Source organism: Oncorhynchus tshawytscha, linkage group LG09, assembly GCF_018296145.1.
Source record: "Oncorhynchus tshawytscha isolate Ot180627B linkage group LG09, Otsh_v2.0, whole genome shotgun sequence".
Classification (NCBI taxonomy): Eukaryota; Metazoa; Chordata; class Actinopteri; order Salmoniformes; family Salmonidae; genus Oncorhynchus; species Oncorhynchus tshawytscha.
In genome coordinates, this window is record NC_056437.1 from 64,630,940 (window position 1) to 64,657,810 (window position 26,871).

The window sequence follows — 26,871 nt, forward strand, 5'->3', positions numbered from 1 at the left end:
TCAGACATAAGGAAGTGGATGGCTGCAAACTTTCTACTTTTAAACTCGAACAAAACAGAGATGCTTGTTCTAGGTCCCAAGAAACAAAGAGATATTTAGTTGAATCTGACAATTAATCTTAATGGTTGTACAGTCATCTCAAATAAAACTGTGAAGGACCTCGGCGTTACTCTGGACCCTGATCTCTCTTTTGACGAACATACTGTATCAAGACTGTCTCAAGGACAGCTTTTTTCCATTTACGTAACATTGCAAAAATCAGATAGTATCTGTCCAACAATGATGCAGAAAAATTCATCCATGCTTTTGTTACTTCTAGGTTAGACTACTGCAATGCTCTACTTTCCGGCTACCCGAATAAAGCATTAAATAAACTTCAGTTAGTGCTAAATACGGCTGCCAGAGTCCTGACTAGAACCCCAAAATTTGATCATATTAATCCAGTGCTAGCCTCCCTACACTGGCTTCCTGTTAAGGCAAGGGCTGATTTCAAGGTTTTACTGCTAACCTACAAAGCATTACATGGGCTTGCTCCTACCTATCTTTACGATTTGGTCCTGCCAAACAAACCTATACATACGCTATGGTCACAAGACGCAGGCCTCCTAATTGTCCCTAGAATTTCTAAGCAAACAGATGGAGGCAGGGCTTTCTCCTATAGAGCTCCATTTTTATGGAATGGTCTGCCTACCCTTGTAAGAGATGCAGACTCTGCCTCAACCTTTAAGTCTTTATTGAAGACTCATCTCTTCAGTAGGTCCTATGATTGAGTGTAGTCTGGCCCAGGAGTGTGAAGGTGAACGGAAAGGCAACGAACCGCCCTTGCTGTCTCTGCCTGGCCAGTTTCCCTCTCTCCACTGGGATTCTCTGCCTCTAACCCTATTACAGGGGCTGAGTCACTGGCTTACTGGTGCTCTTCCATGCTGTCCCTAGGAGGGGTGCGTCACTTGACTGGGTTGAGTCACTGACGTGGTCTTCCTGTCTAGGTTGGCGCCCCCCTTGGGTTGTGCCGTGGCGGAGATCTTTGTGAGCCACACTCGGCCTTGTCTCAGGATGGTAAGTTGGTGGTTGAAGATATCCCTCTAGTGGTGTGGGGGCTGTGCTTTGGCAAAGTGGGTGGGGTTATATCCTGCCACAGTGTCTCCTGACCCCTCCTGTCTCAGCCTACAGTATTTATGCTGCAGTAGTTTATGTGTCGGGGGGCTAGGGTCAGTCTGTTATATCTGGAGTATTTCTCCTGTCTTATCCAGTGTCCTGTGTGAATTTAAGTATTCTCTCTCTAATTCTCTCTTTCTTTCTTTCTCTCTCTCAGAGGACCTGAGCCATAGGACCATGCCTTGGGACTACCTGGCATGATGACTCCTTGTTGTCCCCAGTCCACCTGGGAGTGCTGCTGCTCCAGATTCAACTGTTCTGCCTGCGGCTAGGGAACCCTGACCTGTTCACTGTGATTTCTATTATTTGACCATGGTTGTCATATATGAACATTTGAATCTCTTGGCCATGTTATGTAATAATCTCCACCCAGCACAGCCAGAAGAGGACTGGCCACCCCTCATAGCCTGGTTCCTCTCTAGGTTTTGGCCTTTCTAGGGAGTTTTTCCTAGCCACTGTGCATCTACACCTGCATTGCTTGCTGTTTGGGGTTTTAGGCTGGATTTCTGTACAGCACTTTGATATATCAGCTGATGTAAGGATATACAAAATAAATTTGATAATGCAGGAGCCATGCTGGAGTCAGAAGGGTGGTTCGTGCTGTGAGATAAGAGCATGGACAGCGTGAGGAACTTGAATAGTTAATGAGCACATTGCAACAATGTTAACACAAGCTAACACTGCTTCTGGTGCACCCACTACAGCCCTGAGGCAACATACCAACCCTCTTATCTCACTGTCAAGTCTTTTAGAATAGTAAGCAACAAGCTGTTTCTTCCCACCATGGTCCTGAGCGAGGACAGATGACATGAAACATTTTTTCCTCACAAACAGATTAAATGTTTTAGACTGATCTGGCACTCCTAAACAAGGAGAAGCGGTATGCAACCGTTTCAATTTGTCCAGTGCCTGCAGTCCTTCTGGTGTCCACTTTATCTGATCATTCATCGCCATCTTGTGGCCGTGAATGAGATCAGAAAGTGACTTCAGCATAGTCAGGTCGCCAGGCTCTGCAATAGCCTGCCATTCCTGTGTGTCATCATGTGCTGTTTTGTAACTGGTTGTGGTAGCGAGTATGGATGGGTATCATTAAGATTTTAACGGTATTACTACTCTTACCAGTACTGCTTATCGATCTGGTACTTTAACGGTATTCTTATTGGTTCTTTTTTACAAAATAAAAACAGAACAGAATTACCATTTATTTTCTGAAATGTAAAATAAAACAATTATTTACAGCAAAGGAAACAGCAACGTTTTGAACAAATCACCATTATAGACTTGAATGTTGTGATGATGGAAATGTAAAGCAAACTAAATAAACATTATTTTCCTGCAAAAGAAAATACAGTGGTTTGCAACACGGGTGGGGCATGCAGGTAGGCTGCAAAAGGACTAACAGTTCTTAGCAGTTCTTCTGGAGAAAGATCAACATATTTGCCTTCTCTGGCAGAAGTTGGGACCTCTCCTGGCTTATTGTGTTCCCTGCATCCGAAAATACCCTCTCGCTAGGGGTGGAGGAGGCTTGAGCAGAGGTAGCTTGTTGCAATGTTTGTGAGAGGCAGAGTAGCTCTCTTCTCCCACCACCACATTACAGGATCTTCAGCCATGGCGATGGGAGGCAGGCCTTCGTAGAGCTCAACCTCTAGGTCAACACGCTTGCTGAGGGTGTGGCCGTCTGCGCCGGCTCCTCTGACAGCCCTGGTATTGCTCCTTTTACATCGGCCTCAACAGTTGCCTTCCTCAGCCTGACCCAGGTGGCTTCACTCACCGGCCTCCCTTTAAACCTGGGGTCCATTGCTGTGACCTCATGCAGGAAGGCTTGAATGTCCACATCCTGATAGTGCTCGGAGGGGGTTCTCCCACACCTTCTCTTTGATGGTTGCCACAAACGTTGTATCTTCATGATTCACAGTGAAGTGCTCTCTCAGTTTTTGGAGGATGGGTATGACCTGCCCATAGGTGGCATTCTTTTCACATGAAACACAGTGTGGATGTATAGAGGATTTTCATGAGCTGGACAAACTCCTCAGCCTTATGGAAGTCCTCGTCCTTCAGACGGTCCAGGTTGTCCTTGGTCATTGCTTTTCACAGTCGTGGTCCAAGGTTTGGGTCGCTGGATACTGCTCCATGAATCTCTCTATCATTAGAGCGAGTTCCATCTGGCCTTGACATCAATGATGAGTGAGTGTTGCAGAAGACCTGAAACAACAAAAATAACATTTAATTACCACATACTTAAATATTGAATTAAACTGTTAAATGTGGAAATGTCAAAATAATACTTTAATTGAACTGGCATCTTACCAAGGAGCTGCTGCTTTGGACATCGAGGATCTCTTGAACCACACAACCACTGCTTGGATTTGGTTTAACGGGTGTCGTCGTTGGATGAGGAGGGATCGGACCAAAGCACAGCGTGGTGAGTGTTCATGACTTTTATTGAACTGAACACTTAAACAAAAATAACGAGAGTACACAAAACAGTCCTGTCATGTGACGCACACTAAACAGAAAACAACTACCCACAAAACATAGGTGGGAAAAAGCTACCTAAGTATGGTTCCCAATCAGAGACAACGATAGTCAGCTGTCCCTGATTGAGAACCATACCCGGCCAAAACAAAGAAATACAAAACATAGAAAAAAGAACATAGAATGCCCACCCCAAATCACATCCTGACCAAATCAAAATAGAGACATTAAAAGCTCTCTAAGGTCAGCGCGAGACATTCGGGCTGCCGATTTATCAATGGAAGTCATTTTGTAGATTTTCTGCGCTGCCAGATTCAATGTGTGCGCAAAGCATCCTATTTTTAGAATGTGTAGCCTCTTGATGGCAACATCCATATTGCCATCATTATCAACAGTCACAGCTATAATCTTGCTCGGCTCTAACTAAAACTCTTCCAGAATGTTTGAGATCTCCTCTGTCACTACTTCGCCAGTTTGCGATTTGTACACTGCCCTGGTGTGGAGGACCTTCTGTTTTACATGGCCCTGGCTTGTGTAGTGCACTGTAACAGTGACATAGTGGTCCTGACAGAGGCTGGTCCACCCGTCTGATGTGATGTCCAGCTTTGGCATGTCCTTCAGCTCAGTGATCACATTGGCCTTTTCTACACCACACCAGGTAGGAACTAATGTGTCATTGATGTAACTCCTGGTAGGAGGGGTATATTTGGGGTTGAGTGACTTGCTCATCTCCCTACAGTAAAAAAAAGAGTGTGTTGAATTATCATTATTGAATTATTGTGTTGTTGTGTATTTTATTGTGGAGTGATGGGACTAACATACAACCCTTTTAGACTACTATATCCTACAAATTAATACAACTCGATATATACTGACAGACTGTTACATTAAGCCCTTGGACTCCACTGTTTCAAAGGGGTGTAGGCCTTTCACTATGAACTTGGTCACCGCTAGGTGGCACTCATTTAACCTCTCCTCAGTCATCCTCCCACTAGCTGCCAGCATGAAGTGGCTTTGGGCTTGTCTTTGGCTTGGACCAGTGGTATTAGAGGGAGGAGTGGGTTGGTTCATTGTAGCTGCAATTTTAACAAAAAAGCTGCAAAATCTTTCAATGGGTGATTGAATTTATGAACTCACCCATAGCTACTTTTTATCATGAACCCTTGTTCGCACAATTTAGTTAACTCTGTGTGTCGGCTCTAGGTTGCTAGCATACAGTTGAAGTCAGAAGTTTACATACACTTAGGTTGGTGTCATTAAAACTCCCTTTTCAACCACTCCACAAATGTCTTGTTCACAAACTATAGTTTTGGTAAGTCGGTTAGGACATCTACTGTATGCATGACACAAGTCATTTTTCCAACAATTGTTTACATACATATTATTTCACTTATAATTCATTGTATCACAATTCCAGTGGGTCAGAAATGTACACACACTAAGTTGACTGTGCCTTTAAAAATTATGTCATGGCTTTAGAAGCTTCTGATAGGCTAATTGACCTCATTTGAGTCAATTAGGGGGTGTACCTGTGGATGTATTTCAAGGCCAACCTTCAAACTCAGTGCCTCTTTGCTTGACATCATGGGAAAATCAAAAGAAATCAGCCAAGACCTCAGAAACAAAATTGTAGACCTCCACAAGTCTGTTTCATCCTTGTGAGCAATTTCCAAACGCCTGAAGGTACCATGTTCATCTGTAAAAACAATAGTAGGCAAGTATAAACACCATGGGACCACGCAGCTGTCATACCGCTCAGGAAGGAGACGCTTTCTGTCTCCTAGAGATGAATGAACTTTGGTGCGAAAAGTGCAAATCAATCCCAGAGCAACAGCAAAGGCCCTTGTGAAGATGCTGGAGGAAACAGGTACAAAAGTATCTATATCCACCGTAAAACGAGTCCTATGTCGACATAACCTGAAAGGCTGCTCAACAAGGAAGAAGCCACTGCTCCAAAACTGCCATATAAAAGCCAGACTACAGTTTGCAACTGCACATTGGGACAAAGATCGTACTTTTTGGAGAAATATCCTCTGGTCTAATAAAACAAACCTAGAACTGTTTGGCCATAATGACCATTGTTATCTTTGGAGGAAAAAGGGGGAGGCTTGCAAGCCGAAGAATACCCTCCCAACCGTGCAGCACGGGCGTGGCAGCATCATGATGCTGCAGGAGGGAACAAAATAGATGGCATCACAAGGAAGGAAAATTATGTGGATATATTGAAGCAACATCTCAAGAAATCAATCAGGATGTTAAAGCTTGGTTGCAAATGTGTCTTCCAAATGGACAATGACCACAAGCATACTTCCAAAGTTGTGGCAAAATGGCTTAAGGACAACAAAGTCAAGGTATTGGAGTGGCCATCACAAAGCTCTGACCTCAATCCTATAGAAAATCTGTGGGCAGAACTGAAAAAGCGTGTGCGAACAAGGAGGCCTACAAACCTGACTCCGTTGCACCAGATCTGTCAGGAGGAATGGGCCAAAATTAACCCAGCTTATTGTGGAAAGCTACCCGAAACATATGACCCAAGTTAAACCATTTTAAAGGCAATGCTACCAAATACTAATTGAGCAGTAGGGTGCCGTGGTTCTGGGGCCTGGGCCTTCAGTGAAGTCCTACACAGTCCCACCCGAATTAATCCACCTCTTATTACCATCATTATGATGCCATGGCTCTAGACACTATACATTTAGACAGAAACGCAGTATAACCAGGCGTTGCGTCACCTTGAAATTGACATTTTTATTCAGAGAATTGCAGGGGAAGAGTACAATACCTTTTCATTGTGCAGCTTCGTTGCCCTGAGCGCTTATTCGTTGAGCTGTAGATCCACTCGGGTGTCCCCAAAAGTTTTCAAAAGCACCATTGCTTGTAAGTGCCCAGCCATACTTTGGTGTCTCGTTGCTGCCTTGGTTAGACAACTCAGGTTTGCAAAGCCAGTGTGGCTCCAAACACCAAATCGATCACTTGCAAATGATAGGCATTCCCAACAGTACAGTTTGCAGTGCTTCTCGGAGCCTGTGAGTCATTGATAGCGCCCATAGTTGAAAGTGGCGAACAAACCCCTTTCCCGCCTGTGACAGGCTTTGTAGCGTCGGCGTCTACCTCTCCTGACAATGTCTAACTTTTCTTGAAAAGTTTGTCTTGAGAATGGCGTTATAATTATATCCTCGACCAAATCGATATCTTCTCCTTCCGTCATTGTGGGTTGAAAAAACAGCTTAGTAGTACGCAAATTAATTCGTTGATCAATTTCAGTTTCCTAGTTCCCGAGACCTGCCCATATAGGACCTGCCTCTCAATATTGGTTAATCCAATCAAAAGGTGTGCACGCACTACGCCTGCTAGCTGGTTCCTGTGTAACACTGGAGCCAGCCAACAGGCGTACAATAGCCAACTCTAAAGCTGATTGGTTGACACTAAATTTTAATTTCCATTCACTTTAAGCTACAAGGCCTGAGGGCAGATTTTAGACCCCTGGCAACACATGATGGCTGAATATGATTGGATAAAAGATCTAACATAAAGACCAGCCCTCCAAATCTCAACCTGGGGCTGGAAGCAGTGCAACCAAGAGGAACGCTATGAAATGAAGAGTGTAACTCTTACCCTGGGGAATAATTTCATACATATTTGTGGGAAAATATATATATTTTTTAATTATATTCTGATGATGTTTAGGCCAGCAGAGAAGGCCTTGCTGGCCCTGACGGCCCACCACTGTAATTGAGTGTATGTAAACTTCTGGGAATGTGATGAATGAAATAAAAGCTGAAGTAAATGATTCTCTCTACTATTATTCTGATATTTCACATTCTTAAAATAAAGTGGTGATCCTAATTGACAGGGAATTTTTACTAGGATTAAATGTCAGGAATTGTGAAAAACTGAGTTTAAATGTATTTGGTTAAGGTGTATGTAAACTTCTGACTTCAAATGTACATACTTAATGTAGATCAAGCAACGAGAGATGAAGTACGAGCTAGGCAGTCAAACTGTGCATTTCTCTGCCTGTGCATTATAAACTTTCGAAAGATGGGCATATTGCTTGTGTTTCCGCCGTTACAAGCAAAAGTCTTGTTGCACTTGTGGCAATGAGCATTGTCAACATCAACTCTGGTGAAATGTAACCACACTTTTGAACATTTAGCTCTCTCCGCCGTTGTCACTAATTAAGAGCAGGGTGCTGTGTGTGCTGTAGCCTGTTGGAGACACAGGCTTCGCGGCAAGAGAGATCTCTTCAGAATTGGGAATAGTGAAAATGCATCATAGATGAATGTCTTAATATTGTTGCAAATTAGAAATGGTTGGTGAGATAAAATGTGCAAAATAACGTTTATATAGCTAAATAAATAGGAAATGTATTTTCTTAATTACTCCAGTACCGAAAGCAGAACCGATAACGTCGGAGCTTATCGATACTACGATCTTTCATAATTTAGCCCCGGGGCTCGTTTAATATCAGGTTTCGGTACCCATCCCTAGTATCGAGAGAATTGCAGCCACACACTCCAAACCCAATTTCCTACCATTAGGTGTAATGTCATGTCCCAGATATTTATCTGTTTGGGAGACAAGTTTAAACTTTTTCTTAGAAATGTTGTGGCCATTTTCAGCAAGAAACACTAACAGAGCTCTGGTGTCGACTTTGCATGCTTGTTGGGTTTAAGAACATAACAGGTCGTAACAGGTCGTCGACATACTATATTAACATGCTCCCAGCGGGGGTATGAAACCCTATAAATTTTGCACCAAAGCAGCAGAAAATACCGCCGGAGATACCAAGTAACCTTGGTGGCAGACAGTCACCCCCCCCCTCATTGTCATATTTATCTTTAGCCCACAGAGAGTCCGGGAGACCAATCAACAAGGGCGATTGATTCTCCACAGAAATAATCTGTTTAGTTGGTTTGGTGCTATCAAGGCCATGTACACCTCATTGAACATGTACAGCCCAAAAAATTGAACACACAAAGTATGTATGCTGGGAGAGAATTTAGACCCATCCGCTCTAAGTTCCCAATCAGTGACCTGCAAGACAGACTCCAACCAAATACCAGTATCCCCCCAAGCAACATGTGTTTTAACTACCGATACATGTGGCATCCTGTCACTAAATATATACAACAAAGCCTGTCAATTTAACACTTAAAGCACAAAATTGGGGCCCACTATAAATGTCACTGCAATGTAAGCTCTCTTGGGGTGTGGTCCCTTCCAGACAATTTTGTTCATAATCTAAGCTGCACTCTGGACGTAGGCTGGGACCAATCCACCACCTCTTTCACCTTCCTGGGATCCATCTGTACATTCCCTGCAGCGATGATGTAACCAAGGAAAGGGATCTCCGCTTTCACTAAAATATGGATCTCTAGGAGGCACTGGAGGACCTGTCGGATGTGGAGAACGTCTTCTTGGGCTGAGTGGGAGAAAACGAGGATCTCATCGAGGTAGACAAAAATGAACCGGTTCAACATGTCATTAACCAGGGCCTGAAACACAGCAGGGGCGTTGGTAAGTCCAAATGGCATGACCAGGTATTCGTAGTGGCCGCTGGCCGTGTTGAAGGCTGTCTTCCAATCGTCCCCTTCCCATATCCACACCAGATGGTAGGCATTCTGCAGGTCCAACTTGAGGAAAACGATAGCCGCCTGGAGTGGCTCAAAGGCCGACGCGATGTGGAGTTGTGGGTAGCGGTTCTTCACCGTAATGTCTTTGAGGCCCCGGTAGTTGATGCACGAGTGCAGGGTTTTGTCCTTCTCCACGAAGACGAACCCTGCACCGGCAGGAGAGGCAGAAGGACGGATACACTTTGCAGCTAGAGAGTCTTCAATGTTGGTCTCCATAGCCTTGGTCTCAGGACCAGACAAAGAGTATAGTTGTCCCTGGGGCGGTGTGGTGCCTGGGAGAATGTCGATCCCGCAGTCATAGGGTCGGTGCGGAGTGGCCTGGGCCTTACTGAAAACCTCCTGGAGGTCCTGGTACTCCGCGGGAATAGCAGAGAGGTCCGGGGCAACTTCCGAGCCCACAGAAAGACATCCATGGGCAGGCTGCACTGACTTCAGACAATAGACGTGGCAGAATGGGCTCCAGCCCATAATGGCACCAGCAGTCCAGTCAATGAGGGGATTGTGTTGCTGGAGCCAAGATAATCTCAATAACATGGGAACCTGAGGAGACTTAATCAGCATAAATTGGATTGCCTCGCTGTGGTTCCCTGACACTCGTAAGTTGATGGGAGTGGTATTGTGAGTGACCCGGCCTATAAGACCCAGATGCAGACAGCTAGAGTCACAGGTGTTTACTGACCCAAACAGGGGGCAGTCAAAAGACAGGTCAAAGGCAGGTATAGGTCTGAAATCTAGGGCAGAGTCAATAAGGTACAGAACAGCAGGCAGGCTCGGGGTCAGGACAGGCAGAGGTTTGTAAATGTGTCAGAGTCAGGCAGGTACAGAATGGCAGGCAGGCTCGGGGTCAAGGTAGGCAGAATGGTCAGAACCGGGGAACTGGGGATCATAACTTGAGAAAGCAGGGAGACGGGAAAACACACTGGTAAGACCTGATAAGATGAACTGGCAACAGACAAACAGAGAACCCAGGTATAAATAAAATGGGGATAATGGGGAAGATGGGTGACACCTGGAGGGGGTGGAGACGAGCACAAAGACAGGTGAAACAGATCAGGGTGTGACAGTTCTGGCGAAATGTCCCTGTTTTGCGTTGTGACAAGCAAAGTTCCTGTCCTGTTCTCTGGCCCACCCGTCAGCACTGGCTCCCCCTCCTCTTCCTCTACCCCTTCCCCTCTGTCCATCATTTTGATGTCTTCCCTGAGTCTACCACTGCTGGCCCTGTCCTTGATAAAAAGCCAGCTGTGCAGCTTGTAACTTCACTCCTCCTTTTTCTATTCTCTGTTTTGTCTTGTCTTCTTGAGACAGTTTTAGCCTCACAGCGTGTTTACAACCACTTGTAGACTGGTAGTTTCCCAGCCAATGCAGGTCATTTCAAACTGTTTACCAAGGGCTGGCAAAAGTTCATTCATTAGGGCAGCCTTCAAGAGTCTGTCATAGTCATCATTTTGGCAGCCATCAGTCATTGGTTTGAGCCCATTATGCTTATGGTAGCAAGTCTCCAGCCTATGTCTGTAGTCTTCCAACGACTCTTTAGCTTTCTGCGTGCAACTATAGATACCTTCCCAATTGGTCATGGGGGGGTAATGTTATTTTATGCGATCACACAGTGTAGTTAGTTGGGTAGGCTTCACCCTTTTCCCATTGGTAGTTTTCATCAAAGCCTCCTTCCACGTCCGCCCATCGCAGCCTCATCTTGATACGGCAAATGTGCATAATCTCAGCTGCAGATGGCTTGTACAGCCGGGCCAATCTTAATTAGCTGTGTGGTAAAATCACCAGCGTCCTTCGTAGGATCCGGAAGTTCTTTAGCGATGTCCTTCATTTCGACCTGTCTTCAAGTCTTCTGGATGTCGAAGAGCGGGTACCATTTGTCATGGCCCTCCTCACCATCCACAGGTCATGGTTGTGGATTAGTGGACATTACCAGAAGTGCCTGTAGAAAGGTTGTGTTTGGGTCACCTTCTGTACCTGTTCTGGTCGTGACCGTTGCAGGTGAGGGACTTAGCTGCATGTTAGGGGTCGACGTCGATGGTGGACTAAGTTTCCAGAGTCCATCTACACCAGGGACGGGACTCAATGTGGCCGGTGCATGGAACGGATTTCCACTGCTCATGGGCCACCTCCGAGGTGTCTGCTGGTAGAACTGCGGTGTGGGAGATGGCTGAGCGAGCTGCTGTCGGACAACCAGGGCTGGTGCTGGTGCAGTGGATACAGGGGTATAATGGGGGGTGGAAAGTCATTATCATCATCATCCCTGTTTCTCCTTCTATTCTTATCTTCCTCCAACTGTTTCTTCTTACCTTCTTTCACCATTATTCCTTTAACTTTGTCTGACTGTCTTTCGGCTTCCCCCTCCCACTTTCTAAATTTACCCCAATCTATTAGACATTTCTTGCCTTTCCTGGTTTCCTCAAACTTCTGTAAGTTCTTTCTACATTCTCTTAATTACACTCAATGTGCCTTTCAAGGGATAATCTAAAGGATATTAAGTCTTGAATTAATTTAGAACTAAGTATTAGAGCTATTTAGTTTTGTTAAAACCATCATCATAACATTGTGATTTGTTAAGTACATAATAATCCATGGCACACATCCAGTAAAGTGCAGTATGACTATCTAATAGTTCAGTGCATGTTGGCTACTTGCCATTTTGTCTCACAGATACTGTAGAATAGACTACTATAATCTTTGGCGATATTAGTATGTAACACTGTTACACATGCCCAGACAGCTTTCAACAGAAAATCATGCATTTTGCAACTTAAATAACAGTGCTGTTTGAATTAACAGATATTGTCCAGAAAATGCTATGGATACAAAAACAATTGTGACAGCAAAAATATATTTTATTGATTGACTTTGACATAGGGGAAGTTGTAAACATTCATAATTCAAGTGACCGGAGATGAAGGCTCCCTGAGTTCAACGTTGGCTTTGACACACTCTGACACACTCTGCTTTGACACACTGCCAGTCACTGACTTTTGGTTAGTTGGAAGTTACGGAACGGGCTTGTCAATGGTTGCCTTTGAGTTACTTAGTGTCAATCCCAACCCAACAGGAGGACAAAGGAGAGGGAGAAGAAGGGGAAGAGAGAGAAGGAGGATTGGGCCATGGAAGCTCCACTGCTGCCACCAGCTAAGGCGGGGGATAGGAGGGTTCCCAAATTGGTAGCCAGGAAGTTCTTAAAGCGGGAGGTTTTGGTGAAGACTTGGATGGTGGAGGCGCGAGGTCTCTGGCTCCATCGTGCTTTGCTAGTGCTAGTGGTGTTGCTGCTTGTGGCGTTGCTGCTATCGACAGTCAACACAGCAGTCTGAAACCATGAGTTGCCCTGCTTACACATCAGAGGACCACCCACATCACCCTATGGGGAGAGAAGCAGAGAAAAACATGGGTTAATATGGTCATACTGTTATGTGCTTACAACAACATGTTGCAAGCAAAATAGTAAGACCGACAGATTTATAGATCAACTGTGCCATACCTGCAGTAGTGTCACAGGTCCGGTACAAATGTTGTCCAAAGATGAAACATTCACGCATTCCACCACAGAGGTCTGGAACTCCTGCAGGACTTGCTCAGCTGAGGACACAAAAGAGAGAGTTTATTACTTGTCATACCAATTTGCACACACGCACACACACACACACACACACACACACACACACACACACACACACACACACACACACACACACACACACACACACTCCTAAGGTTGTATCTTTCCGGAAACAATCCCTAGCCAGCCCCTACCCCAGGCATTTGTGTACATCCGAGAGGCCTGGATAGGGTGTAAGCAATATGTTAAATCCCACCTATCGTATCAAAGGACCTACAGCAATTCCATTGCTTTTCCAATTCTTTCAGATCTATAGAGCTTGTTACTGAACAGGCACATTTCTAACACACAAAGACAGTTGTCCATCCACTCACCCCCACCCTGGCCAGTGCCCCAGCCAGCCACCCAGCACTTAGTCCCTGTGTTGAAGGTGCTGGTTCCCTGGTCCACACAGATAGGCTGGATGTAGTTAGATAACTTGGGTTTACTGGCCAGTCGGAGGATGGCCACGTTGTTGCCCGTCAAGTTGCTCATGGTGATGTTGATGACGTTCAGGGTTACCTCATTAGGGTTGGAGCCGTTTTGCTTCAGACGACCCAGGATCACGGTCCATTGAGCGGTGTTGGGCTGGCTGGAGAGGTAGAATAAGTTGTGTGTTTAGCGAGGGACACAAAACTCTTCATTCTGATTGCCGTCTTATGAAATGCTTATGAACTGCTTATACATGTGATATGTCGGGGGTATGCACGTGTTATGAAGAATGTGTTATTACCTAGGTAGACACACGTCATACAATATCTACATTTTTGGGCAACCCCTAAAATCGCATAGAAATGTGAGTTATAGATCTGTCATTCCCGTCGAAAGCAAGTCTAAGAAGTGGTAGATCTGTTGCATGTATGCTATTTCTATGCTTCCCGTTCTGAAGTTTCTGTGTCTTTTACTTTCAGTTTCGTACACGTGTTTTAAACAGCAGAATATACAATATTTTTGGTTATGGAAAATATATTTCACTGTGGTTTGGTTGGTACAATAATTGTCTACACAATGACTGCTTGTTTTGTCACAAACTGAAATTAGACAAACAGTGGCGCGATTTCTGCATAGTGGATCTCTCTTTAGTATGGATGTTGTCATCATTTTGAATGCAATTAATGATTGTAGCAAGTTGATATTTTCTTACTTGAAGTTGTTGACATACACTACAGGTCAAAGTTGTAGAACAACTACTCATTCAAGATTTGTTCTTATTTTTACTATTTTCTACATTGTAGAAAACTATGAAAAAACACGTATGGAATCATGTAGTAACAAAACAAAGTGTTAATAACCTCTTAAGGATCTCTACAGATCGGTGTCTCACCCATGGGAAGGTTGAGCTAATGTAGGCTAATGCGATTAGCATGAGGTTGTAAGTAAGAAGAACATTTCCCAGGACATAGACATATCTGATATTGGCAGAAAGCTTCAATTCTTGTTAATCTAACTGCACATTCCAATTTACAGCAGCTATTAAAGTGAAAGAATTCATACTATTGTTTGAGGAGAGTGCACACTTATGAACTTGAAAAGTTATTAATAAACCAATTTGGCACATTTGGTCAGTCTTGATACAAAATGTTTAACAGAAATGCAATGGTTTATTGGATCAGTCTAAATCTTTGCCCATACACTGCTGCCATCTAGTGGCCAACATCTAAATTGCACCTGGGCTGGAATAATACATTATCGCCTTTCTCTTGCATTTCAAAGGTTATGGTACAAAAAAATACCCCAAAAATTGTAGTTTTTTTCTTTGTATTATATTTTACCAGATCTAATGTGTTTTATTCGCCTACATTGATTTCACATTTTCACAAACTTCAAAGTGTTTCCTTTAAAATGGTATCAAGATTATGCATATCCTTGCTTCGGGTCCTGAGCTAAAGGCAGGTAGATTTGGGTATGTCATTTTAGATGGAAAAAAAGGGGCAGATCCTTAAGAGGTTTAACATTCAATTCTCTGGCTACAACTCTGGTGGACATTCCTGCAGTTAACATGCCAATTGCAAGCTCCCTCAAAACTTGAGACATCTGAGGCATTGTTTTTGACATAACTGCACGTTTTAGAGTGGGCTTTTATTGTGCCCAGCACATTGTGCGCCTGTGTAATGATCATGCTGTTTATTCAGCGTCTTGATATCCCACACGTCAGGTGGCTGGATTATCCTGGCAAAGGAGAAATGCTCACTAACAGGGATGTAAATAAAGATGTGCACAAAATTTGAGAAAAATAATCCTTCTGTACATATGTAAAATTTCTGGGATTTTTTTTTTATTTCAGCTCATGAAACATGGGACCAACACTTTACATGTTGCGTTTATATTTTTGTTCAGTATACATAACCCATACATATCACATTCATAAGCAGTGCATATGAATTTAATAAATACACTACCGGTCAAAAGTTTTATAACACCTACTCATTGAAGGGTTTTTCTTTATTTTTTGTATTTTTTACATTGTAGAATAATAGCGAAGACATCAAAACTAAAAAATAACACATTTGGAATTATGTAGTAAGTGTTAAACAAATAGCCACCCTTTGCCTTGATGACAGCTTTGCGCACTCTTGGCATTCTCTCAACCAGCTTCATCTGGAATACTTTTCCAACAGTCTTGAAGGAGTTGTGCTCACATAAGCTGAGCACTTGTTGGCTGCTTTTTGTTCACTCTGCGGTCCGACTCATCCCAAACAATCTCAATTTGGTTGAGGTTGGGGGATTGTGGAGGCCAGGTCATCTGATGCTCCATCACTCCATCACTCTCCTTATTGGTCAAATAGCCTTTACACAGCCTGGAGGTTTGTTGGGTCATTGTCCAGTTGAAAAACAAATGATAGTCCCACTAAGCTCAAACCAGATGGGATGGCGTATCGCTGCAGAATACTGTGGTAGCTATGCTGGTTAAGCTTGAATTCTAAATAGATCACAGACAGTGTCACTAGCAAAGCAGCCCCACACCATCACACCTCCTCCTCCATGCTTTACGGTGGGAAATACACATGCGTAGATCATCCATTCACCCACACCGCGTCTCTCTGGGTCTTCCATTCCTGTGGCGGTCCTCAAGAGAGCCAGTTTCACAGCGCTTAATGGTTTTTGCGACTGCACTTGAAAGTTCTTGAAATTTTCCGTATTAACTGACTTAAAGTAATGGACTCATTGTTTCTCTTTGAAAGAAATCACACAAATTAACTTTTAAGAAGGCACACCTGTTAATTGAAATGCATTCCAGGTGACTACCTCATTAAGCTGGTTGAGAGAATGCCAAGAGTGTGCAAAGCTTTAATCAAGACTAAGGGTGGCTATTTGAAGAATCTCAAATATAAAATATATTTTGATTTGTTTAATTTCTAGAACCAGTGTCGTTTTAGAGAATTTGGCAGTACGTCCAACCGGCCTCACAACTGCAGACCATGTGTATCCACGTGAAATCCATAGATGAAGGTCTAATTTATTTATTTCAATTTGCTGATTTCCTTATATGAACTATAACTATAAAATTGAAATTGCTTCATGTTGAAATTGCTTCATGTTGCGTTTTATATTTATGTTCAGTATATACAGTTCTAGTCGGAAGTTTACATACACTTAGGTTGGAGTCATTGAAACTCGTTTTTAAACCACTCCACAAATTTCTTGTTAACAAACTATAGTTTTGGCAAGTCGGTTAAGACATCTACTTTGTGCAAGACACAAGTCATTTTTCCAACAATTGTTTACAGACAGATTATTTCACTGTATCACAATTCCAGTGGGTCAGACGTTTACATACACTAAGTTGTCTGTGCCTTTGAACAGCTTGGAAAATTCCAGAAAATTATGTTATGGTTTTAGAAGCTTCTGATTCTAATTGACATCATTTTGTCACGCTCGCTATCCTCAAACTCCCTGTCATAAATCAACCAAGGCGCAGTGTGCATGTAGTTCCACATCTTTTAATGAAAGTGAAACCGAAACAACAACAACAAAAAAACAGATAAACAGCAAAGACTGGGGCGCAACCGAGGTGCACTCAAACACACACGGAAAAATAATTACCCACAAAACACAGGTGGGAAAAGGCTACCTAAGTATGGTTCTCAATCAGAGACAACGACAGACAGCTGTCCTGTAGGCTGGCTATCCAGGGCCACAAGCCTGCTGTCGCCAACGAGCTTCCCCCACCAATACGGGAGTTCAAAGAGGCGCTAGCGCTGCCACACACCACAGCTGCAGAGGGAGAGACAGATACAAGTTTGAGAGACAAATAAAAGGGAGTAATTGAGAACCATACCCGGCCAAAAACAAAGAAATATAAACATCGAAAAAAGAACATAGAATGCCCACCCTAGTCACACCCTGGCCTAACCAAAATAGAGAATAAAAAGCCTCTCTATGGCCAGGGCGTGACACATTTGAGTCAGTTGGAGGTGTACCTGTGGATGCATTTCAAGGCCTACCTTAAAGGGGTCTTTGCTTGACATCATGGGAAAATCAAAAGAAATTAGCCAAGACCTCAGAAAAAAAAATTGTAGACCTCCACAAGTCTGGCAATTTCCAAACACCTGAAGGTACCACGTTCATCTGTACGAACAATAGTACGTAAGTATAAACACCATGGGACCACGCAGCCATCATACCGCTCAGTAAGGAGAAGCGTTCTGTCTCCTAGAGATTAACGTACTTTGGTGCGAAAAGTGCAAATCAATCCCAGAACAACAGCAAAGGACCTTGTAAAGATGCTGGAGGAAACAGGTAAAAAAGTATCTATATCCACAGTAAAACGAGTCCTATATCGACATAACCTGAAAGGCCGATCAGCAAGGAAGAAGCCACTGCTCCAAAACCACCATAAAAAGCCAGAACTACGGTTTACAACTGCATATGGGGACAAAGATCGTACTTTTTGGAGAAATGTCCTCTGGTCTGATGAAACAAAAATATAACTGTTTGGCTATAATGACCATCGTTATGTTTGGAGGAAAAAGGGGGATGCTTGCAAGCCGAACAACACCATCCCAACCGTGAAGCACGGGGGTGGCAGCATCATGTTGTGGGGGTGCTTTGCTGCAGGAGGGACTAGTGCACTTCACGAAATAGATGGCACCATGAGGTAGGAAAATTATGTGGATATATTGAAGCAACATCTCAAGACATCAGTCAGGAAGTTAAAGCTTGGTCGCAAATGAGTCTTCCAAATGGACAATGACGCAAAGCATACTTCCAAAGTTGTGGCAAAAAGGCTTAAGTACCACAAAGTCAAGGTATTGGAGTGGCCATCACAAAGCCCTAATCTAAATCCTATAGAAAATTTGTGGGCAGAACTGAAAAAGAGTGTGCAAGCAAAGAGGCCTAGAAAACCTGACTCAGTTACACCAGCTCTGTAAAGAGGAATGGGCCAAAATTCACCCAACTTATTGTGGGACGCTTGTGGAAGGCTGCCCGAAACATTTGACCCAAGCTAAACAATTTAAAAGCAATGCTACCAAATACTAATTGAGTGTATGTAAACTTCTGACCCACTGGGAATGTGATTAAATAAATAAAAGCGGAAATAAATCATTCTCTTGTGATAACATGCGTCTTGGTGAGAGGTGTAGGAGTCAGGCGCAGGAGAGAGCAGGGATGTCTGAGAAGCGTGTTTAATAATATAGTCCACCAATACAAAACGGCACAGACAAAATCCCAAAACTACGCTCTCGAATAATCAGAAACTCGTGCAAACGCACGGAGGAACAAACACAGTTCCGACACTTTACATACACGTGCGTAATAGCGAAAAAACAACAAACATAAAATACAATCGAGCGCAATGCACACAAATCTAATCCTGCACGAATTACGGAAGATAACAGGTGCCCTATATACCCACAGAAATCAAAGCAATTGAAAACCAGGTGTGAAAAGGAACACAGACAAAACAACCAGAAAAAGAAAAAGGGATCGGTAGCGGCTAGTAGACCGGTGACGCCGAGCGCAGAGCGCCGCCCGAACAGGGAGAGGAGTTACCTTCGGTAGAAGTCGTGACATCTCTCTACTATTATTTTGACATTTCACATTCTTCAAATAAAGTGGTGATCCTAACTGACCTAAGACAGGGAATTTTTATTTGGATTAAATGTCAGGAATTGTGAAAAACTGAGTTTAAATGTATTTGGCTAAGGTGTATGTAAACTTCCGAAATCAACTGTATGTATCTATGAAGGTATCAATACTTTAAAAACTGTCCAGCTGATCAGGATGGTAAGCCAGAATTGTACAGTATTTTGGGAGAGATGTTGGCTGATTGCTCTCCCCTTTGGTACACTACAGTAAATATTACTGTAAAAGGCTCAACACACTCACTCTGCGCAAATAGAGCGTCGGCGCATCGTGTACAGACCGTTCCAAACACTCAGCAGCACAAAAGTGCATAGAAATACTCAGAGAGTGACGCAAATGGAGGTCCATCGCTCAGTTGGAACCATGCAGTCCCATCCAGACATTGATAATTACACCAGGTCCATTCTCTCTGCAGCATCCGGTTGTATAAAACATGGGTGGTGTTTCTGAGCAGCTATCCATAAAAGGATTTTCACTAATTAACCTTGGTTAACCTTTTGCATGAGGGTTGAAAAGGAAAGCGTCACTAAATGTTCATGTAATGGCACCTTCAAAAATCTAAATGTAGGTTACATGACTAGATTTCCTTAGAATCATGTCAGGACTGACATTTTAATCCGGAACTTACTGTAACTACTTGCTCTCCCCTTTGAAATACAGGTCGAGTTAACTTACCTGGAGAAGCAGCTAGCGTCGCTCATGACAGAGTCCACCGCCACTAACGTGCCCCCGCACACGTGTGCTCCGTTCTTCTGTAGGCTGGCTATCCAGGGCCACAAGCCTGCTGTCGCCAACGAGCTTCCCCCACCAATACGGGAGTTCAAAGAGGCGCTAGCGCGCTGCCACACACCACAGCTGCAGAGGGAGAGACAGATACAAGTTTGAGAGACAAATAAAAGGGAGTAATCCAGTAGTCAGATTTATTACAGAATTAGAGAGATTCACATCAAGGTTTAGCCATATGCACAAGTTACACTATAGGTACTTACGTGCGGGTGTGGTAGTAGGGGGGGTGGTGGTGGTGCAGGTGACACTGAGGCCAGAGTCAGTCCCACTGGATGAGAAGGTGATGAAGCCAGGTTGGTCACTGGTAATCTGGTTGTTGATCCAGGTCTGGTATTGGGAAACTCTGGCGTACACACCTGGGAAATTTGCCAGAGCACAACCGTTGCCAAAACTCACAACGCCAGACTGGATCCAGCGAGTACCCTGTTTGCTCACAAGCGGACCTCCTGAGTCCCCCTATACATAGACAGATTTACAGTGTCACAGGGATTGAATTTTCACAGGATTATGAAATATGGTGGGTCAGTTTCCTCAATGAAGCCTAGTCTTAGACAAATAATCATTTTCAATGGGGAATCTATTGAAAATTATTTTTAGTCTAGGATTGGGTATAACCTGTTTTCGGAGAATCGGCCCAATGTGTTATTGACTGACACTAATAAACTAAAAGGAAAAGGATACCCAAGAGATTTTACCTGACAGGAATCCTTTCCTCCTGCTGATAGACCAGCACAGATCATGTTGTCAGTGATGGAGCCAGCTCCATAATTACAGTTACACTGCCTGTTTCCCACTACTGGCACATCCACCTCCTGTAGGACCTGTGGTAGAGCTGGGACGATAAACTGAAAATGTAGACACCAACCACTTATCACAGGCATTGCAGATATTCTTCACTACGATAAGTAGCTTACACTAGACAATGTGAAGTTTGAATTGAAATAAGTTTCCTAATATGGGTGATTGTTAATGGGACAATTGATAGCTGCAACAATGAAACTAGTAGTAGTTGTTTAAAGGCTAATCAAAAAAAACTGGTGCACATCAATGTTATACTTATCGTTCTATTTATCGTTATCGCATCAATTCACGTAATTTATTGCGGTATACATTTTTGTCCATATCGCCCAGCTCTAGTCTGTGGTGAGGCCAGGGTGTTCACGGTTCATGAATCTCTCTCTCTCTCTCTCTCTCTCTCTCTCTCTCTCTCTCTCTCTCTCTCTCTCTCTCTCTCTCTCTCTCTCTCTCTCTCTCTCTCTCTCTCTCTCTCTCTCTCTCTCTCTCTCTCTCTCTCTCTCTCTCTCTCTCTCTCTCTCTCTCTCTCTCTCTTGTGTGGGCGTGGTTCCCAATCTCGGCCTGATTGTCTGTGCCAGCTGGAATCACTTATCTTCCCTTTATATGTTCTGTAACCAGTGTTTCTTGTTGTCAGATCGTTGTTACTTCTCTGAGGTTGTGTCGTGTGTCTGTGCTCATCTCTCACCGCCCTTGTGTGGATAATCTGCTGTGCTTCCTCCTACCCATCCGGACACACTCCCCTGGATTTCTCAGCACGCTATCATAGGAAGATGCGCCCTAGTCCCTGGGTCGGATTCCGTCTGAGTACAGTTTGTCTGTCCTGTTGCTGCTGTAAACTGTATTCATTAAACCATCGTTGCTTGCATCTTGCATCCGCCTCTGTATTGTCACACAGGGACACTGAGGATCGACTTTCAACCCATGAGAAAAATGGCTTCCTCAACATACACAAGAACTCTCAGAATTCTGAGCCATCATCAGTCGTACTTAAAACAAGCTATATCTGTGTACTCACATCCTCCACTGCTGAGGGTGCCCCAGCCTGTGACCCAGCTAGTAGTGCCAGCATAGAAGGAGCTGCCTTGTGCAGCTAGGCAGACTGGCCGGATGTAGTTGGTATAAGTCACAGAGGAGGAGAGCTTCAGCAGACATATGTCGTTGTCACTGGTACTACTGATGTAGTTGGGGTGGCAGATGATCTGAGTGACCGTATGGCTCACTTCATTAGGGTTGGAGTCCTGCTGGCTCTGACGACCCAGGTAGACCACCAAATTTGATGTACTGATGCTGGGAAAATTAGAGTTTTGAAGTTAGAATTGTATTAAATGTTTGAAGGGCCTGTAGCTCCCACCTCAGCAATATTTGAGAATTATCATTATCTACGAACTGCTCCCTTTACTTCCCACATCTCATTTTGGAAACATGGGGAGGTTTACTGTCCCAAAAAACATAGTGGTTTTATGTGATCACATGAAAATCTAAATGTATTATTGTCATTATTATGACAGTTTGTAGAAATACTACAATACAGATTTGATTGAATTAAGCACAGTTTATGGGTGCTCACCTGGGAAAGCAGTGAGCAGCAGTCAGCACCCACTCTTTGTTAATAAGGGATCCCCCACAAAAATGGCTGCCAGATTTCTGCAGACTGGCCTGCCATGGCCAACTCCCTGGAGGAGCGTCCTGACCCCCCACGATCCTAGTGTTGAGAGGAGAGGTTCCACACACTAACAAAGACACAGATGGATGAGGGATTACAAAATAGAGCACACACAGGAAGTGAAGAGATTAAAGCTCACTTGTTAGTTAGTGAATAGGTGCATGGTTAAGTCATTCAATTAGGAAAATAACTGAAATTTGATTGAAAAAGGAGGGGACTTTACCATCCAACTGAGAGTGAGACACTGAAAAACAGGAGAAGCAGAAAAAAGTTGAACAGTTTGATTTTGGCACACTGTGGGCAAACATGTAATTCATAACTTTTCACCCCATTGGTTTTATAGTAGCAACATACAGTCTTGGTTGGGTCTGTACTCTGTCTGTACTCTGTCTGTACTCTGTCTGTACTCTGTCTGTACTCTGTGTATTTAGTGTCCATACAAACTTTTCCTGTGAACAAACTCTCTCAGCTGATTTCTTGTTATGAGTCTGAGGATTGTTAAGACAAACGCCATCTATCAAAACGTCTTTCATCACTGTGTATGTTACCTAATACTACTATCCACTTAACATTGTCCAGAATGTGTTTAATACTAATTAGCACATGACCTATTAAAACAACCTAGGAGAATAGATTACTCTCATAATTACTAAGATATTGTTATACTAATACTAGATAAATATAGTTTGTGGAATAAAGCCTTATGAATAAGATAACGAGGATGAGGAAATATATATACTGCATCTTTAGAGGAGAGCAAAAGTAAAACCGGCTCATCAGGAAAAAAACAACAAGAAAAAATGCACAATCATTCAATGAAGCAATGTGGTCACAACAGTCATCATTGCTGTAGGACTGTATGGGGATTTCAAATGAAACAATACTAGGTCATGTTTTATAATGCATTCTAAGACTTGTCTAAAAAGGATAGTTCACCCAATCACCCTTCTCTTGCCTCCACTATTGTTTTGAATCTTCTCTGTATGTGACAAATCAATGGTCTAAAGAGGCTTCCTCTCCTCACCTACGTTCCTTTATTTGAGCGAATCTAAAAGAACTGGACAGGAGAAATGAAGCCCACTGCTAAACGTCTGTCATAATAACACTTTCACCTCCTCTGTCTTTTCAGACCAGTGAAACTAACGGAGCACCCTACCACTGGGTGCTCTATGGGCGTGACTGTCAGCTTGACTGGCTTCACATTCTGTCTCCACCCACTAAATTAAAATCAGGTAATGTGTTTTAATGAATGTATACAACACATAAAGAAGTAAACAGACCAATCAGACGTATCTACAAACTGATAATTATTTCTACAAGTTCATTGCAGTACATTATGAACGTATCAAATATTCTATTCCATCCAACTGAAATTGAGGACAAACACAACTGGCCAGTCACGACCAATGTTCCTACACTTTGGAACCTCCATTTCCTCCCTGTACTCTGCCCTTAAGACAACAACAGACGAGCATTGCGTTGGTGACTCATTGCGTTGGTGACTCATTGCGTTGGTGACTCATTGCGTTGGTGACTCATTGCGTTGGTGACTCATTGCGTTGGTGACTCATTGCATTCGAAATAGGAATCGATTTACTATTTATTTTATTTCCATAATCATTGATTTTCTGACTGCGATGGTTTAGAATACCATTTGTCACCATTTCTTATTAGATAAGCTATTTCAACTATTTTGCTCTGAGATCCAGAGCGTGGTTACAGTGTAGTTTAATAGAACAGACATTTCTCTTTTCCATTGACATAGCCTAATGTATTTCAAATGTATTGAGTAGACAATCATTCTCAATTGGTAGGCAGTGCATACATTCGTGGGAAAGTCAGTACAAAACATTGTTGAGTTTAAACCTTCTGCTAACAGGTCCACAACAATTTGTTTCTAAGAGGGAAAAAAAGCCACGACAATCTCAGTCCTTTGCCAAAAACGAATAAATGCATAAGATCAAAACCTTCTGGAAACACCTCAGGTTTGCCATTGCTCTTTCTTTTAGAAACTGCTCTGGTCTAATCCCAATACATTCAATTATACATTATGTCACCATTAAAATGTGAATGAAGGGTGTTTTCCAGTCGGAGTTACAACGCTTTTTCACTCACACAGTTTTAGGAAACTGACAATTTCAGAAAAGGCGTACAAAGATATGAAAGTGACATTTACACAACGTTTATAAATGAGGCCCCTGTCCAAGCTGGCCAAGAGGGAAGTAATCCGTGTTAATCATGGTTTGTAATTTCTGTCACATGTGCGATTCACCTTTCATCTCATAAATTCCATTTTGATGCCCCTTCATTTTTTTTTCTTATTCAATTTTACCCCATTTTCCCAGTATCCAATTGTGTATTTACGGCCTTGTCTCATTGCAACAACTCCTCAATGGGCTTGGAGCGGCGCAGATCGGGACATGCGTCCTCTGAGACAGCCCCGCCAAGCCGCACTGATTCTAATCCACACTGCTCGCTAACCCAGAAGATTCCCAAATATGTTGAGTTGTCACTAGTTAACACAGCCACAAGTCATAAAACTTGCCTATTTCTCAAATTTCTCTTCTTAAAATTGGATTTCAAAACTAACCCGAACCTTAAATTAAAACCAAAAAAGCTCATTTGAGTTTTTCTGAATATTTACAATATAGACCAATTTTACTTTGTAGTTGTGATATCTATTGGGAACCAATGTGTCGGAGGCAAACACGGTTCAAGGAAACCGCAGCCCAGAAGATGCTGGGCTAATTGTGCACCACCTTTGGGAGCTCCCGGTAACGGCCGGCTGTGACACAACTTGGGCTAACACCCCCTTCACTTTCCTTACTGCTTTGAAATTAGATGTATAACTTCAAATGGTCCACAAACTCTAAAACACACAGAACCTTTTGCAGTTAAGTTATGTTTGCCATGAGGCTCCACTTTAGACTGATAAATGTCTTTAAGGACACACATTATACTTCGCTCACAAACAATATTTGACAAATGTGAACGTTCTGCCTTAAATTAGGCACAGGACCTCCCTCAAGGCCCAAAACAGTCTAACAGGTCTCTCTCCTGTGTCACAATGCACATGACATCCTGTTGGCTTTGACTGTTGTTATTGGCTATGCCTGTATTTTATAAATAGTCAATAAGGCCCACCACCAAGAAAATTCTATAACCTGACCAACTCCTTGACTCCATTCACCAGTCAATAGAAGGAAAGCAGTGGAATAACGGGAATCCCGTCTCCTACCTTTTGAAAAGAGGGTAACTAGTAGAGTCACCAAACAGAGTGCTTTGTAGACTTCCATCGTTTCAATGCCCGCCACTACAGCCTGTCCTGTTGAGGGTTCATACTTTTATACCCCACCCTGCCTTCACTCCTCCCCTTTATCTATCTTCCTCTCTCACACTGAAACCTGAGACAACCCCACACCCTGATACACCTGTTGTCTCCCTCTCTCATCCCTCTTTTCAAGTCAAACAGACCCACTGAGGAATGTCTTGGTTGTCACAACGGCAAGGCTATTGGTTTTCCATTGCTGTAATCTGTGATAATTTCTCCCGTCTATTTATCTATATATCGGTGTAAATATGTATCTAGCTAATCTGTAATTTATCCTGTGTTTCATCGTTATGTTCGAAGGGTTGTGTGTTTAGTGTGTGTGACGAGAAGAATGCAGTACAGTAACCTGCTCAATGACAGACATGTATTCACTTGATGTTTTTAATGAGCTGTATACAGCCACAAGTCTAGACCCCCTTTACTCCACACATAGAGACGCATACAAAGCTTTCCCTCGCCCTCCATTTTGCAAATCTGACCATAATTCTATCCTCATGATTCCTGCTTAAAAGCTCAAATTAAAGCAACCCTAAACACAATCCAATTTGAATACCGCCCCAACAGATCCACAGATGATGCAATCTTTATTGCACTCCACACTGCCCTTTCACACCTGGACAAAAGGAACACCTATAGTGTAGTGGCTTCCTTTCCTCTTGACCATAGCCAAGGGGGGGGGGGCAAAAACTAAGTTACACTAATAACAAAGGAATATATCTCAATCTGGTAAATATAACTCATAAAGTTTGAAACAGACACCATTCTATGCATACTAAGTTTACTGTACAAGTTACAATACCATGGTTGGGGCCGTTTTATTCAGGGGATTCATTGGATATTCAATTGACATGGATAATATTCTCATTGGAAATATTAGGCAATTCACTGATTTAGAAATAGTGATTTATTATGGTGAGTGAACTGAATTGAGATGGGGCCTCATCCTTGTGTCACAAATCCAGTCAACCTGAATATGTTACGGTGTCACCCATCCCTTTTTAATCCCTTAACAAATCATGAAGTGAATGAGATTCACAGATTTGCAGTGAACCCCTTCGGAAGTCCAGCATGCTTCCTCTCTTGCGTTGCAGTTAGACCCAAAATGTACATTGTTAAAAAAAAATAACACACGTTTTTAGCTCTGCACATTTACTATCAATGTTTCTGTCAGAGACCTTATCGTAGAAGTGTCTTTCATTTTTCCCTATTCCTCTATCACACCAGTATTTACAATTTCTAGTAAAAATCAGTCAATTGAAACACATTCATTAGGCCCTAATCTATGGATTTCACATGACTGGGAATACAGGTAGGGGTGTGGATCAGAAAACCAGTCAGTATC

General features: G+C 43.0%; 1 long non-coding RNA gene and 1 pseudogene across 1 annotated transcript; both read right to left on the reverse strand.

Annotated features, from left to right (window-relative positions):
• Positions 1 to 2,343: 2,343 nt before the first annotated feature.
• Positions 2,344 to 3,630, reverse strand: LOC112261732. Its single transcript, XR_002955194.1, has 2 exons — positions 3,463 to 3,630; positions 2,344 to 3,357 (listed from the first exon to the last, which is right to left on the reverse strand). It is a non-coding gene; the product is annotated as an uncharacterized LOC112261732 (long non-coding RNA).
• Positions 3,631 to 12,091: 8,461 nt separating this feature from the next.
• LOC112260560 lies at positions 12,092 to 25,538 on the reverse strand (annotated as a pseudogene).
• Positions 25,539 to 26,871: the final 1,333 nt, after the last annotated feature.